This window comes from Semicossyphus pulcher, unplaced genomic scaffold (assembly GCF_022749685.1).
Source record: "Semicossyphus pulcher isolate SPU_LCO1_2020_fin unplaced genomic scaffold, fSemPul1.0.p SCAF_5, whole genome shotgun sequence".
Lineage (NCBI taxonomy): Eukaryota > Metazoa > Chordata > Actinopteri > Labriformes > Labridae > Semicossyphus > Semicossyphus pulcher.
Window position 1 is genome coordinate 33,317,501 of NW_027211726.1, and position 17,645 is coordinate 33,335,145.

At 44.6% G+C, this 17,645-nt stretch overlaps 1 protein-coding gene across 1 annotated transcript in view; it reads left to right on the plus strand.

The window, feature by feature from the left end:
* Positions 1-3,735, plus strand: part of gatad2b (GATA zinc finger domain containing 2B) — a 46,452-nt gene extending 42,717 nt beyond the window's left edge. Inside the window, exon 11 of the mRNA XM_069681581.1 lies at positions 1-3,735. This exon is cut by the window's left edge and continues 2,025 nt beyond it. The gene's annotated coding sequence lies outside the window, so the exon portion shown is untranslated.
* Positions 3,736-17,645: the final 13,910 nt, after the last annotated feature.

Below are 17,645 nucleotides of genomic sequence, written 5' to 3' on the forward strand. Positions count from 1 at the left end.
CGCAGGGATCAGGGTCCAAATTTAGTTCCAGGGGAAAGTCTCTGCTCGGGGGGGCAAGTGTTTTCCTAAGGTACAGGAACGTTTACTCTTCGTTGCTGTGGATTATTTCATCTGTAACTCCACTGACGAACAACACAAGATAAACTTCAGAAGTCTCGGGGCGTGAGGGTGACATCTAGCCGAGAAAACTAAAAACAATAAACCACAGGAACCTTTTAGTTCCTTAAAACGAAGTTCCTTAAAGTTCCTTAAAGTCTGGGTATAAAACGGGACCTAACAGTGTCAGACCCCCCTCAGCAAACCTGAGTAAAGCTCTGATGGATGATGTAGTCTGAAGACCTTCTCACTTTGCAGACATGAGGAGGAGTGATGGCAGGTGTTCACTAAAATACACCTGTAATTCAGTCTAAAGAACTGAAGTGGACGGCGTAGTATGAGCCGAGCGAGCAGGACGCGTGGAGCTGTTTGCAGTCGGTCAGTGTTCAGTCAGTGTGCAGTATTATTAACATGGTGAAGCCTGAGCCGACCGTCCGACACGTCAGTGTGAGGTCATCACAGACCGCAGTGTGGTGACGCATCGCGACACAGGAGGCCGACACTATCGCAGAGCGTGTCAGGTGACCTAACACACCTTCTGGCAGCCATGTTGGATTCCTTCAGCGTGTGTGCATCAGCTGACGTGTTTCATCCTCGTTACGTCTCGTTACATTTCACTCACTCGCTCACTTTGCTTTTTTCTTTTTACCAAAAGCCTGCAGAAATAATGAATTAATCACAGCAGGACTTTGTGTTTGTGTTAACTGGAAATGTTAGCATGCTAAGATGCTAAGCTCAACTAGTGAACAGGTTAATACCTGTTCGCAATCATTCGAGGTCGCTCTACACGGCAGCAAGCGGTTACAAACTGATATCGTGTTACAAATCACATGTGAGCAAAATGTTAAAATGCAACAGTTTTCTTCTCAAACAGCCAAACATGAACTCGTGTCCATTTTTCTCCTCCAGGTGGTTTTCCAACTCACAGGACACTTTGTGTCTTTTTGTCTGATTATTTGGACACCACACGAATGCAGGGCTGTCTTTATGAGCATGTTAGCATCCTGACGTTAGCATTTAGCCCAGTGCTCTGTTATGCAAAGTAAAGGCGAAGCAGCAGAGTGTGAGCTGAATCTAAAAGCTACACGTATTAGCTTCTTGCTAACAGTGAAACTACAGCACTTCTTATGGAAGACTGTTGATTAGCAAGTCAGCTAACAAGCTAAGCTAGTTAACAGAGCAGCACTTCTCGATTCACCGCACTATTTGTCATTCTGTCTGCAAAGCTAAAACATGAAACTCTGGATCTGTGTCGTCGCTAGAAAAATCTAAACACGAGAAAATGATTGACGGGTTGGCTGATGACATCACTTTGTTCTTGCTAATGCAGTTAGCTAGTTCAAGCAAAACAAATTGTTTGGCTAAGGCTAGCAGAGCACGGGCTAGCTTCGAAAGAGGAAGGACATGAAAGCTCTTTTTTCAATCATGGAAATTTAAGTCAAAATGTTGCGTTCACGTTTCCTCTGATAATAAGTGGGATGCTAATTTAGCTTTTATGCCAACAGAAACGGGCAAAAAAAGGCCTTTAACACCCAAACAGCGAACAAGCCCCCTGCTGGCCATTAGGGAGAATGCAGGTTTAAGGCACTTGGTCAAACAGTCAGTTCCTCCTGATGGAGCTCCTCCTCGTGCTGTCATTTCACAGCCTCTGAACATCTCTCATCACATTTGTCCATTTGTATCTGTAACGTTACACTTCCTGGTTTGTGACTGTCAGACAGGTGTGTTCAGGTTCTTTATCTCATGATGCAGAACTCCAGACCCGCCGTCACCTCACCAGAACGACCCGCTGACAAACAGACGATGAAACTACCTAGGATTAGAATCACACGTTTCTTTCTTATATAAAAATCTGAATCGGATGTATAAATATATTTTCAAGTTTTTAATGTCTGGGCTAAATTTTTATCCGCCATTCAGTTTTTTCTCGTGCATCTCCTTTGTGCAGCCAAGTTAAAGATAAAGCGCTCCTGTCTCTCTGATCCTTTGCAGATGCATCCACACACCTTCGACTGCAGAGTCTTTTCAAATTTCAATTTCTAGATTTCAAAGTCATCTTTTATTCTGACGTCTCGATTGAGTTCTGTTTCCTTTCTATCGCAGTTTTAAAAAAGTAAACAAATGTATTGATTATGAAATAAATGACACGATATTTGCTAGGTTTGAAGTAATAATGACTTATTGTACATAAGCATTTTTTCCTCCCTTGTACTGAAAAAAGAAATTAAATGGTTGTATATTGTGTAGAAAAGCAAACAAAAAGCCATGAATATTGTGAAGCTTGTCATTTCGTTTTGTGATCACTGTGTATTATTGTGTAACAAATGTGCAAAATGTTTGGGATTCTTTTTTTCCCTCCTCCTCTGCTTCTTGAACGCTCCCTGGATGCATTCGCTTTGGTTGAGGACCAGTTACAGTCGGCAGGACGGTTTCACTGAGCAGGGCCTGAAGTCTGTTACACATTTCTGTCGTTTCTTCTGTGAGACCTGAAACAACCGAATCGTTTCCTGAGTTTGCTCTGGATTAAAGCACTTTGAATGTTTTTACTGCTGGATTACACGGAGAGAGCCGACTGATGGTTTGATCCAGGGTGAACTCGACTGATGTTTAGTGCAAGTCACGACCGCTTTCTCACGTCCGAGCATTCAGTCGTCGGTTTCCTAAAAACCATTAAGACTTGTACGTTTGCTGGTTTCACAGGTTCTCAAGAGTCCACAGCAGTAGTTCTACTCTTCTCTATACGGGCTATTTCCTCGTTTTAAAGGTACGGAAGAACATTAGGGCCAAATGAGAACAATTAATTTGGCTTTAAAGTCAGAATTTTGATTTAACTCCGTACTCGAATATTTTTCACAGGGACCCGAATCCTCGTCTGTGGACAGTTCGTTTGAGTTCACATAGATGGAGGTAATCAGGAACAGTGATTTTGTAAACAGATTTATTCTTGTGGAAATTTTGAAACCTTAATACATTTTTAAAAAAGTGAAACTACATTTTCTGTAAAGCCGTGTACCTGAGCGTAAAGTGTGAATCAAGTTTAAGTTCTGCTGTCCTTAAAAAACAGTTGGAGCACAAAACTGCAAACACAAATGAGACCTGCTCGGCCACGCTTGTACTCTTTCCCGTTTCCGTTTAGAAGTTTGGCACGCACGTTAAACCTCTCCATCAGTCGAACCCTGTCTGACATACTGAGATTCATTTTCTTTAACTGACCCTGAATCAGTGACCACTTCCTGCCGCCGTGTACGGTCCTCTCTGTTTGGCTTTATCTTCTATTAGTTGTTGCTAATGCAGGGACACATTTAATTGCAGAATCAGTTTTTATAAATTTACCTGTAGACGCGTTTCTTTCTGCATAATGTCAAATAAACGTTCTGGGGAGGCAGAAACAGACGACGATAAAATCGACCGCAGACTAATTGAAGTCCATTTTGTTTTGCTTACATCAATCCTGACCTTTTGCACATACTTGATATTTAACGGTCTTCAAAAAAAGTAAAAAGAAAATAATGCTGTTTGAATACTGCCAGTTGATTGACAATTATGCATTGATTGAAAAAATAAGCTAATTTTGGAGGAAATAACTTTGTAATATTTATCTCTTGCAAGCTATGTTTAATAAAGGTTGAAACAATTTGCTTCCAAGTGTGACTTTATTCCCCTCCTCGTTCTGTCTTCGTTCTGTCAGTCTGCTCTTTTTATTTATCCAACACATTCATCAAAATCTACCAAAAATAAAATCTGTTTTATTATAGGTAACTTTTTATAAGTACTACGAGTATTCACAAATCCTAATTAGAGGCACTGGCGGTCAGTTGAACTGCATCAACATCATCAGTTGTTGTAAAATCAACACTGTTTGCTTTTTTACATAAATTACTCTCATACTTTGAAGTATTTTGGCAAGCTAGCTAACTACCTTCACGACTCTTTTAATATATTACTAGCGGTAATGTTGACAAGCTAGGTTAGCTAGCTGGTTGTAACTCTGCTACACAGCGTAGATCAGGTGTTTTATACTTCAACATTTTAGCTAACATTAGATGATAATGTGATTTGCAAACAGCAAGTTCGCTAATTTACCAGCTAGATCAGAGAGTCTGAATGAATGTAACTTCTGTAACTGAATCTTGCTAGTATTTTTCTACTGTTTAAATGTTAGTTAGCTGTTTGTCTACATTAGCCAGCAAGCTAACATCAGCCAACCAACCAAACGGAGGTCCCCTACATATACTGAATGCCCTGTAGAGATTTAAGTATAGGTTAGCTAGCCAACTAACTTATTAACTCATTCGTATTTTGCTAGCCGTAACATTACCAAGCAGGCAAGCTAGGGTTAGCTAGTTGTCCCTTTGATACTGTGCATGGATCTGGGGTTGGTAGGTTGCTAGCCAATTTCCAGCCTGATCAGCCCAGGTAATCTTGATGAATAGGCAGACGTTATCTTATCAAGACAGTATTTTGCTCTGTATTCTAGCTAGTAATTTGTCCGTGGAACAAGCAAGCTAACATAAGCTAACAAAACCACTCAAAGGTTCCTCCAAGACTTGACTTAAGTTGACTCTAGTTTCCCCCCCACCAGTGCTCACGTAGCTACGCTTCATGGATCTTTGGTTGGTTGCTTCATAATGTTTAAAATTTACTATCCCAGAGTGCAAGCTAGCTAATTTAGCAGCTGAGAGTTTGGAGGAATGTGCTGACGTTTTTCTACTCAACGCAGTATTTCCTGTGTACCACTAGCTAGAAATTTGTTTGTAAGCAAGCTAATGTTAGCTTTTAAAACCAAATGGGTCCCTGCATGAATCGAACGCCCTGCTGATGTTGAATCCTGTTTTAGCCTGACGGCGTGCAGTTCTGTTTGGTCAGACGGGCTCCACCAGGTAAAACTTTTTGAGCTTCTTTGTCAAAGTGAAAAGTAGTTGTTTGTCAGACGACGTAAGCAACTTATTTTTAATGTAACATTATAACCCTTTCACACATTGGCAGTATAAACAGAGTAAAGCTGTTTAAAAAACTCCTTAATGAACCTTTAACCGGCAGACCGACTTTCTGGCTGCTTTTCTCGATCATGAGGTTCAGCTGCTCGGCTCTGTCAGTCTCCCACCTGATCTGTGTTCATCTAAAATAATCATTTAGCCATGTAAAAACATTTACTGAAAACCTGAGTTACAAACTGGAGGTTATGTTTGAAGGAAGAGGCCCTTCAGGAGGCAGTTGGTTCGCATGAAAGATGGTTGCATTGTGGGAAATGTAGGATCCAGTGTTTTTAAGCTTGACTCGTGCTAGAGAGGACAAAAGGTCAGAAAATATTCACCTCTGCTGCACAGGTTTACACCCCAAAGTGATGATCTTGAGTTCACTCTCCTGTAATTAAGGTTCTGTGTTTATTTGTAATGTGTTGAAAAAGCAGAGCTGTGACACTGGACATGCTCCTTTACGTGCTAACTCGAAGCCTATGTTTAAAACTTCAAAACATTTGCAAAGTTGAGTTTTTAAAGTTCATTTTTGGGCTGACAAAAACACGTCTCCAAGGTATGTAGTTCCTACGTTAGCCACCAGGTGGCAGCATTAAGCAATAAAACATGTTATTGCAGAGCGAGTCAGCGCTCTCTGTATGTGTGAAGAACATGAAACCAGCAGTGTCACCTGGATTTAATGAGCAGGCGACGAAGAATATTAGTTACGTTTCTTAAAGATCAAACGCGGAGTTTAAACCCCCCCAAGACCGCGTTACACCTGGAGTGTCACCTTATTATTACCTGGGATCCTTTTCCTGGATTACAACAGAACGTGTACAGACAGGATACTCTACCTGTTTGTGTCAACCTGTGATGACGTCACGCCTGTACTTTTCACATGCTCCATTTATGTTCTGAGTACAGCGTGAACATAAACAAAAGTTTGTTTTCATGACGTCAGAGTGAATCGGTCTATAATCATAAAGACTAGAGAGCAGGTAAACAGCTGGACTCCTTCTGTCAATAAACAATTAAAGGAAATATTATTAGTATATTAAATATAATATAACATAACAGTGTGATGAAAGAGATGCACAGTGTGTGCAGGAAACAGGCCTGATACATAAAGGATTGTTTAACTCAAGATCCTAAAGTTACAGCAAAAAAAACAGTTACAAGATTATTGATATTATTATTGGAGTGATAATCGTGAAATAAGTGTTTTTATCTTCATGATGTCCGATATTCTGAAACGTTAAGACTTTTGGAGAGTTTGAAACAGGAGGTGAGTGGAGGAAAAAAAGACCATGAATAATTTCAGAATCATTTTATATCTCGTTTTCATTAAGAACATGTGAAGCACACAGAATGTTTTCGGGATACTTTAAATCAAGTATCCTTTCATACTCGTATGTCTCCTAATTCAGTCATTTCTGCATTCACGTTAACTTGTCAGAAGTTTGTTCTAAAGGGGATCTTAGGCCCCTGAGAGCAAACGGCTCAGCGTTAGGAGCGCTAGGCCGACGTTTCGGCTGACAGGAAATAAAGAGACAAAAAGGTGACAGAAAACATCCTGAAAGGTTTCATGCAGGGAAGCTTCAGTCAGAGAGGATGAAGCTTAACGACACAGAGACACAGCGTTTGTTAGAGCCTCAGGTGAAACATGAATCCTGCTTCTTTCCTTCTTTCCTTCTCTCACTGCCTCAGTCACATGTCGAGTTTGCTGAGCTGCAGCGGGACCTAAACCTTTGACCAGACGGCTTTGATTTTCTTTTTTCACCCCTCAGGTCACAGAAACACTTTGTTCTGTCCGCAGCCTCATTAACAAGCCTGTGACCCCTGACATGACCCCTCTCCTCTCCCCACATATAGAACTGCTCAGCTTTTCTCTTTGCAAACAGACATTTTATTCATGTTTTGTTTTTCGTATGCTTTCCTCTTGCTGTTTTGTAAACACCATCAGATCGACGTTCTGACCGCTCCTGGTTGTGAGGGGCGGAGCTAATCCTGACCAGGTACAACTGAACAGGCCACCAGCTTATCACAGCGCTGACACATGCGTTAGATAAACGATAACGTTTACATCCTCGGTTCATCAAACCTGCAGCTTCTTAGGAGGAAACCAACAACCAGCCCACCAGTGGGTTCGTGCCTCTGTCCTTTGAGCAACACCTTTAAAAAACTTTAAAACTGCCACACAGTGTAAAATCATCGCTGCCTCAGCAGCCCTGACATGAACACAAACATGGTCATCAAAACATGATAAAGCACCAATGATATGTTCTGGACCACAAGAGCTGACAGCAGCGCTTCCTGTCTGAGGTGAAGCTGCGTCTGCACACGGAGAAACAGAATCAGAGTCTCAGGCAGAGGAGGCCGCCGGCTGCAGGAACACTGACGAGCTCTGATGCTCACAGCCGGATGTCCAGCACACGTCCCGTCACGTCGGGTTCAGTCTGAATATAACTAAATCTGTGTTTGTTATGCGGCTTGTCGGCCGTCTGATCACACAGATTTCCACCCGACACAATTCAGGTCGGGCCAATCACAGCTAATTATCTCATACTGGGCCGGGCCAGTTTTTTTAAAAACAAAGATGGCTGCCGCGAGTGTGTGAGATCTGGATCTGCTCTCACATGAGTAATAAAAAAACTGGACTGTGGTTGATGTCGTGTGTTACTGAATCCTGTCATTCAAACGTGTGCTTTCTGTAGAACGAGAGGCCGTATGAGCGGCGTGATCCTGCAGCTGCGTCACACCTTTGCTCTGATGTCGTGTGTCAGTGTTATTATTAAATCTGAGTTAAGACCAAAAGTACCTTTTTCACCTCTCTTTTATTTCTCATATAAATTAAACCAAGAAGTCAAAGTGTTGAATATGAGTTTATGTTTCGAAGCTTCGGCTTCGGCCTGCATCTTTTCAGTCGCTCGTTTTTGTTTCTCATTTTATTTAATCCCTCAGTTTATTTTAAACCGGCCCGCAGCAGGCGTAGTGATACTGGATTGTTCAAGAGAGAAAATAGTGCCAAAAGAACGGGGCAGTATATGAAATCCTAGGACGATGACTTTGTGTTGAAATGGATCACCATCGTCTGCGTGTTGTTTTTGTAGAGTAAAACTTTTTGGGTTCGTGACCCTGGCGTCTCACCAGAACGTGAGCTGATAGCTTTGCATCCACGACACAACGAGCAAGTGTTTCACACAACTTGGTGTCAAAAAATCTGAACTGTCCCTTTAAATGCTGACTGAAAACTACTACTACTGTTTACCACAAGATTATCTGTGTTCACTCGTGTCCAAATGCAAACGATGCAAAGTAGCATTATTAGCATTAGCATTGTGTTTAATCTGGCTGCTTGAACAATGTCCGTCTGAAAGAATCTGGAGGACACTCAGAGCCGGCACTACGCCCTGAAAAGGATCAGCAAACTACAAGCGTAGCTTCAGCTCTGATTTCTGCAGTCAAATAAGGTGAAGCAGAAAACATCTGAAGCTCTCTGCTGCTTCCTCGTTGCCTCCAGCAGCAGAAGCTTAAAGTTCCAGTAAATGAAAGTATTGATCTTCTGTCACACCTGAAACGGTGACTTTAATTCTTCTGTTTCATTGTGTTTTATAAATGTCTTTAGGGGAACAGGAACATGTGTGTTATGGTTTTACTCTCACCGTGACCTGAAGGCTAAATCAAAGACCTGTCACACTGAACGCAGGTGAACTCTGACCTCTGACTGTGTGATGTCACTTAAACCCTGCAGAAGCATAAATCCAGCTTGACGCCGCAGCAACGTTTTCTGGGAGTTTCCGAACTTTGAAAAGTGTCTCTGTCTTCTTAATGACGACCACATGTTTATCAGAAGTTGACACAACACAGAAACGTATCTTCTGCTTTAAATCTTCCAAGAAAACATCGCACAGCCTGATTACGTGGATGAAATCACTTTGGATCAATAATTAAGTGAACACAGTGAAGACTCTCTGCACAGAGGGTCATGTGACTGCTGTGTCAGATCAGCTTCCTGTAAAGAGACCTCGACTGATCCTTCAGAGACGCTCTCATCTGACTCCGAGGAACAGAAGACTTCTGCTGTAGCATCTTTTCATCACCCTGCATATTTAAACAAGACTAATGCAAGCTACACAGAGAGCACAAAACAGGATCGGACATGCACCAAGTGTCGAGGATATTTCCAGGTATTCCGGGTCACATTCCCAGTGCAACATTACTTTGATATAATGACATAATTGATGCAGTTGTTCCCTCGTGTCGCACGTCGACGTCTCCGTGACCTCTCCTCTGTTTGCAGTCAAACATGTTGAAGCAGAAACACAAACAGCCGCTCCTCCCTCTCTCTCTCTGTGCAGCAGGAAAACACATTACACAACACAAAGGCCGTCATGTGAGCTGCGAGCTGTAAACAGGACGTCTCAGGTTTGTGGGCGGGGCCTAAACTCTGTGGAAGAGTGTTGAATGAGAGGAACATGAAGTCCTGCATGTTTACCTGCAGATGCACGTCCCAGCAGCTGACAGACGGCGAACATTCAGACATAAAGACTCTGAGGCTGCAGACACAGACGAGCTCAGGCTGCAGGTCAGGAGATAAAAGTCGTGTGTGTGTTATATAACCGGCGTGACCTTCCGGAAGCTTTCCAAGAAACACGACTTGCCTGAAAGAATTTCACACAGCAGCCTGAGCAGCCTGAGCAGCCTGAGCAGCTGTCACTGACCTTGTTTGTGCGAAACAGAGGTGGAGAAAGTATCAGAAGCTCTACTTGGTACTAAAAACACACTGAAAAAATACTCGCTTAAAGTCCTGCTGTGAGAGTTAAAGAGTCAGCGTGTCACAGAAACCTGCAGAGCTGCTGCAGCCGTCACAGACCGACTGCAGCTGAAAGGTTTTTACTTTACGATAAAATCAAGGCCTCAGGTTTAGCAACAAAACAAGGCTGCAGCCGTGCTAACAGCTCTGTAAGGCTGCAGGGCTTTTTAGCTCAATGCTAACACCGGCATGCTAACCATTCAGAATACACATGTTGTGTTAAGCTGGACGAACGTATAAATGTCAGGTCAATTTTTGAGTCTTCCTCGTTGGTCATGAAAGTTAGCAGGTGTCATACTTTGGTCTCCACCCTGATTCCTGATATATCGAGCAGCAGCTGTTACAGCCGTGCTTTAAACTCTCTCATTCTGCTTGTTCTGCTTTTTAGAGACATCAGAGGACACTGCAACGATCTGACCCGGGACTCATGTCGGTGTGGAGCGTTTAGGAAAATAATGGACATACGTATGTTTTAGTTCACGTTCAGTTCATGACATCGCAAGCATAGCAAGCGCTAACCATTCCCAATACAAAGAAACAAAACAGCCTCTGCAGCTCTGTGACCCTCTAAATAAACACTGAAAGAGAGAAGAAAACGTCAGTTTGTCCTTTTGTCTCACAACATATTTACATTTCCTCGTACTGAAGATTTATTTCCCAGCAGCTCCTTCGTGCAGCAGAACTCTTCAGTTAAACGGCTCTGACTCACAGATAATCTTTTAATGAATAATCACGTGGCAGCAAAGTGACACGAGACTTTGACACCGTGTGGAGCTGACATGCTCAAAATGTTTGTGTCTTTGTGTCTTAACTTTAACTGTTTAATCAGATGCACGCCTGCTTTCTGGAGTGAACTGACGGCTGTTTCAAAGTGTTCAGATGTATTTATTGTATATATATAGACAGATATATAGTGTGATTTAAAGAGTCCAGAGTTTTTACTTTTAAAGCCCAAACCTTTAAGTCAACAGATCAAAAGTTATCTCAGGACTCTTCACAAAGGGGGGCAGGTCTCGACCGTACTCTTTGTAATATAAGAGCACTTAGATGTTACAACGTTACAGTTTCATGTCGCAGACGCTTTTGTCCAAAGCGACGAACATCTGAGAGTGAATACGACACGAGCAACGATGGAGGCAGGAGGGGGCGGAGTCAGACAGAGCCAACGCACAGCTTCAGCTGTGCCGGACACAGGTGCTGACAGGAAGTGCACAGATGATTATGTTTTTAATAATAATCATCAGCAACACCAACAAGGTCAATATAGTCGTCATCATCATCATCATCATCATCATCATCAGTATCATAAAGGGCAGAGGTGTTCTCAAAGAGCTGGGTCTTTAGCTTCTTCTTAAAGGTGAAAGGGACTCTGCGAACGTTTGGTAGCTCGTTCCACCACCGGGGGGCGACAGAGGAGAAGTCACACATAACATGCAAACAACCTGAAGATGTTTGTGAACGAGTCTGAGGGCACTACGCGGCTGTGTGTCGATGTCTGTGCATCTGTATGTGTGTGGCTAACTATGGAAGCCCTAAGCGGACATGCATCCATACATTATCTTTATTCTGTTTTCCCGTCATAACGAATCATTTCAGTGTGTTGAGTTCGCCACTTATTTATCTCGAGATAACAGCGCTGCACCGCTGTAACGTCACCTGATCATACCTCGTATCTCCAGAGCTGCAGAAGCACAAACACAGAAACAGGCTGAAGTGACCTCATCAGTGGGCGACGGCAGCACGTCCTGCTCTGTGACATCACAGAGAGCAGCCGGTTGGTCTGTTTTAAACATCGACACAAAATTATCACGTTATCACGATATCACTTTGATATCCGGAGATAACGAGATCAATAAGACGAGCTCTCCAGAAAACAAGCAGAAATAAAATGTATGGATGCATGTCCGCTCAGGGCTTCCGTAGTTAATATAGAGATGTATTCGTTCATAAAGATGCATGATGAGCAGAGAGAGTGAAACACACGGAGGTTTAATTCTGTCACAGTTCTGAGAAAACATTTCATGCACTGAAACTTAAAAACGGGCCGCCAATCAACCTGAACCAGCTTCACCTGACATGCAATAAAGTGTTGATGAGAGCGAATGAACAGCTGGTTAGAGGGAGGCGACCTGCAGGTGGAGCTCCGTCTGGCCTCCTGATCAAACTTGTTTTGCGCTTTGGTTTGCTGAAGGTGCAGCCAGACATTCCTCACTCCCTCTGCCTGTTTACCCTCTCTGCCGTATCTGACTCGTTCTCACAGGCCCGCACACACACACACACACACACACACACACACACAGACACACACACACACACACACACACACACACTGTGTCAGATCTGCACAGGCCCGATTCAACCCCTGTTTCATTAGATCCCTCTCTGATCTGTGTGTATATGTGCAGAACAACACGTCTCTGCTGCACGCTCCATCCTGTATTCTGTGTTTTTTCTGCTGGAGGAGAAGCTGTGTGTGCAGGTGGAGGAGGTGTGTGTGCAGGTGGAGGAGGTTTGTGTGCAGGTGGAGGAGGTGTGTGTGTGCAGGTGGAGAAGCTGTGTGTGTGCCGGTGGAGGAGCTGTGTGTGTGCAGGTAGAGAAGCTGTGTGTGTGCAGGTGGAGAAGCTGTGTAAGTGCCAGTGGAGGAGGTGTGTGTGCAGGTTGAGGAGCTGTGTGTGTGCAGGTGGAGAAGCTGTGTGTGTGCCGGTGGAGGATGTGTGTGTGCAGGTAGAGAAGCTGTGTGTGTGCAGGTGGAGAAGCTGTGGGTGCAGGTGGAGGAGCTGTGTGTGTGCAGGTGGAGGAGCTGTGTGTGTGCAGGTGGAGGAGGTGTGTGTGCAGGTAGAGAAGCTGTGTGTGTGCCGGTGGAGGAGGTGTGTGTGTGCCGGTGGAGAAGCTGTGTGTGCAGGTGGAGGAGGTGTGTGTGCAGGTGGAGGAGGTGTGTGTGTGCCGGTGGAGGAGGTGTGCGTGCAGGTGGAGAAGCTGTGTGTGCAGGTGGAGGAGGTGTGTGTGCAGGTGGAGGAGCTGTGTGTGTGCAGGTGGAGGAGGTGTGCGTGCAGGTGGAGAAGCTGTGTGTGTGCAGGTGGAGGAGCTGTGTGTGTGCAGGTGGAGGAGGTATGTGTGCAGGTGGAGAAGCTGTGTGTGCAGGTGGAGGAGGTGTGTGTGCAGGTGGAGGACGTGTGTGTGCAGTTGGAGAAGCTGTGTGTGCAGGTGGAGGAGGTGTGCGTGCAGGTGGAGAAGCTGTGTGTGCAGGTGGAGGAGGTGTGCATGCAGGTGGAGGAGGTGTGTGTGCAGGTGGAGGAGGTGTGTGTGCAGGTGGAGGACGTGTGTGTGCAGTTGGAGAAGCTGTGTGTGCAGGTGGAGGAGGTGTGCGTGCAGGTGGAGAAGCTGTGTGTGCAGGTGGAGGAGGTATGTGTGCAGGTGGAGGAGGTGTGTGTGCAGGTGGAGGAGGTGTGTGTGCAGGTGGAGGACGTGTGTGTGCAGTTGGAGAAGCTGTGTGTGCAGGTGGAGGAGGTGTGCGTGCAGGTGGAGAAGCTGTGTGTGCAGGTGGAGGAGGTGTGCATGCAGGTGGAGGAGGTGTGTGTGCAGGAGGTGTGCATGCAGGTGGAGGAGGTGTGCGTGCAGGTGGAGGACGTGTGTGTGCAGTTGGAGAAGCTGTGTGTGCAGGTGGAGGAGGTGTGCATGCAGGTGGAGGAGGTGTGTGTGCAGGAGGTGTGCATGCAGGTGGAGGAGCTGTGGGTGCAGGTGGAGGAGGTGTGTGTGCAGGTGGGGTGTGGCAGGTGGTGTCTGTGTCTGAGTTGTTGATCACTCAGAGGCTGGTTGGGTGTTTTTCAGTCTGAGCATGCTCAGTGTGTCCTCACAGCGACAGCAGGCTGTTGATGTTTTTGACTCTTAGAGAGAGAGAGAGAGAGAGCTGCCCCGAGGCTACAGATAACAAGAACTGTTCAACACACAAACACACGCACACACACACACACACGCACACATGCACACACACACACGCGCACACGCGCACACACACACACACACACACACACACACACACACACACGCGCGCACACACACACACACACACACACACACACACACACACACACACACGCACACACACACACACACACACACACACACACGCACACACACACACACACACTGGCTCTCTGTGGTTTACTTTCAGAAAAGACTTTCTGTTAAACGTTTCGTGTTTTAAGCAGAAAATGTTTCTCACCGTTGATGTGTGTCGATAGTTTGTCCTGTTGAGGAAATGTGTCACCTGCATTCTTATGTAACCTTGTGGGGGGGGGCGTGGGACCTGTGATTTATTGTGCTTGCATGTTACCACAGACTGATGACTCATTTCAAATCCCTACCTAACCCTAAAGTCATATTTCGTCCACTTTCCACATGAAGTACACGTAAGACTAAGACTAGAGTACAAACCAGAAATCAGGTCCAGTGGGGACTTCAGAGGCTCTTTAGGCGTAAAGTGAATATACGAATGTTTTCATCAGTTTATGAGTTGAAAATAAGAATAACTGTTTTTATGACCCTATAATAAACTCTTTATATCCACAGAGGGAGTAGGCCGACCGTGTGTCACCTGAGCTGCACTGAATCCTCCTCACTGCTCCTTCAACAGTCTCACTCATGGTTCAGTTTTAAACACAAGGAAAGAGATCAAATCACCTCCATGAATCTGCTCTTAGATTTGATCTCGATGTTCCTTAATGCCTCCAGATGTTTTGAGATGTGACCCTGACCTTGTGCACGGCCTGAGGACCTCAGACAGGAAGCTGCTGCTCACACACCTGATTTACGACCTTTCTGTGAGGGATGGCTCTGAGCTGTTGTTTGAGTTGAAGGGTGGCAGCATGAAACACTCTGTGCTGGTGATATTTACCTTCTTAGAGTTTATGTAACTGAGCTGGTAATAATGCTAACATAAAGATTTAACCCTTTCAGACAGGCGTGAATGTTACAGAAATCTCAGAAGCTCCAGCAGTGAAAGTATTTCAGAGAGAAAGTCCCTTCTGTCTGCGGCACATTAAAACACAGACCTCCTCCCTGTCTGCATGCTCAGAGCATGACCAACGCCTTCAGCCAATCACAGAGAGCGTGGCAGCAGACTGTGGCCAATCAGAGCTCTGCGTTTTTTTCAGGAGAGTCATGAAGAGGAGTTTGTTTTTGTGAACAGAGAGAAGGCGACGCGGAGAAACCTGAAAAACTGTTTACACTGAGAAGCAGAACATCTTGTTTCCCACAACAGCTTTCTTAGAAAGCATTTCATCATTTGTTCTTTAACCTCCGCTGATGGCAGCATGGGGGCAGAGCTACAGCTCCATGCTCTCCCTATGAAGTAGAGTACAGTGTGTTAAAGAGGCATGCTCTCTGACATCTGACACAGTTTGGTTGAATTAAATGAGGTGTCATAAAAATGTCCTGAAACATTCAGAGAGAAAAACAGGTTTGGAGCACAGACTGTGGACGTGGACGTGGAAACAAACACTTGGCTGCCGGTTTAGTTCAGCGGTTAAATCATATAAAGAAGCTGCAGCTCTGGGTTCAACTCCCGCTCTCGGCCATTTGCCACGTGTCATCCCCACTCTCTCCTTTCTGCCACTATCCACTGTCCTCTCTCTTAAATAAAGGCATAAAAATAAAAACAACAATAAAAAGATGGCGACGACCAAAATGCAAAAACTTCAGCTTCAAAACAGCAGATTAGAAACCCACCAGAAGAAATCCCTACAGAGATAGACCTTCTTGTGAAACAAGAGACAGACGCTACATCGCTCTCTGCAAACACACCAGACTCCATTGAGAAAAACAGGGATTTTACCTCCCAGAACACAGGAGCTGCTGCTCTGCTGCTGCCTCCATCTGTTAGTTAGTTTGTGTTATTGTGTGTTTAAATGGTTACTTCTGATCAAACACCAACACACAACAACACAAACAAACTAACCGATCAAAGCAGCAACATACTATTAACTCCTGTGATCTGAGAGGTTAAATCTCTGTTTTTCTGAATGGAGTCTGGTGTGTCTGCAGAGAGCGATGTAACGTCTGTGTGTGGTTAAAACAATCATCTTCCTCTGTAACAAAAAGGTCTATCTCTGTAGGGATCCTTTCTGTCATGTTGTCACACACTTAGAATAACAATCTGAGCCTGTCAGTGGAAACAACAAGAACTTTTAGTGGACGACCTTTGACCCATCAAGGATTATGTTGCAGCCATTACAGTCATTCACCCAATTACCCTTAAACATGAGATACAGGATTGCTCACATATAGGCGTTTGAGACAGACAGGCTGAACAAACATACGTGTAAGAATTATTCGAGCTCTGTTTTCTGTATCGGATTATTACAGAGTACAGAGACGTCTTTGTACTCTTTTTCATTAACTGTAACTTGTGTGTGTGTGTGTGTGTGTGTGTGTGTGTGTTTATCAGAAGCACTCTTTGTGTCATGTCTAACCTCATGATCAGACCTGCTGTGTTAGCAGAGTGAACCCTCTGTGGTGAGTCTCAGCGGCTCAGAGGGAACAAACAGAGGGCGGACGAGGAAACAGACGCCAGGAAGCACAGTGTGTGTGTGTGTGTGTAAGTGTGTGAACACGTTGTTCTCAAATGCTCACCCTCGTGAACAACTGCTGCAGCCAAAGAGAAAGCGAGTGCTGCGCGGCCTCAGCCAATCACAGGCCGCGCTGAGCACAGAGCCAGGCATGCAGGTATCATGAGAGATATTTAATAATGATGATGATGATGATGAATGATGAAAACTGAGGGCGTGTTGTATCAGGTTTATTTTAAGAGCCATAATGATACCCAGAGTTAAGTCATAAAAAATCAGTTACTTGGAGTTCCTGTTAAGTAACAATAACACGATGACACACGCCGACCTCTGAGAGATGCTTAAGATATTAACCTGGGGTCATTATCACCTGTTTTGGGCCATAAAGGTGCACTTGAATCATAGACTGTAAGAAGACGTTGCCATTATGACGTCACACATTGGTTTGAGACATTGTTTGGCAAAATGGCCGTGGGCATCTTGGATTTTCTGGCACGGGAAGAGACCAAATTAGGAAGAGAGAGTTGATACACATTGTTAAGACTGTCCTGGGCTTTACAGGTCAAATCCCAGGTAGCCCCGCCCTAAACCCTCCCCTGCTTGCCCTCCGCACGATGTCTCACTCTCACTCTCACTCTGAGACCACAAACAAAGGAAAACACACTATTTTATGGAAACAACGTAACTCCCTTTCATGATGAGGACGTACACTTAAAGTGGCGTTTGTTTATATGTAGGACTCTTTGAAGTGGCTAAAGTCCCTGGTACTCCTGACCCCGTCTACAGCGCTGCGTAGCTTAGCCTCCGTGTAGGAACTCTGAACGGGAGCCGTGCTGACTGTTGTCTGCTGTACGTAGGACACTTACTACTGATAAGTACCTCATACAACCCCACTTCAAAAAACCTGAACTATCCCTTTAACCGCCAAGACTCCAGCTGGTGGCAAACTATCAGGAACGTTCTGCTCCTGTGTGACAGGAAATAACCCTCCACACCAGCAGGTGGCGATAGTCTGTATTCATTCAGACAGATACACAGACTGTTGATTAAACAGCTTCTTCTAACGATGTGATTTTATTGATGATATTCTTTTAACGAGATTACGTCTGAAGAAAAGGAGGTAAATGTTCCGGGTGTTTCCACCTGTGACTGTAGAAGAAAGGACTTGTCTGCTTTCCTCACTGAGCTGAACAACCAACCAGTGTGACTGTT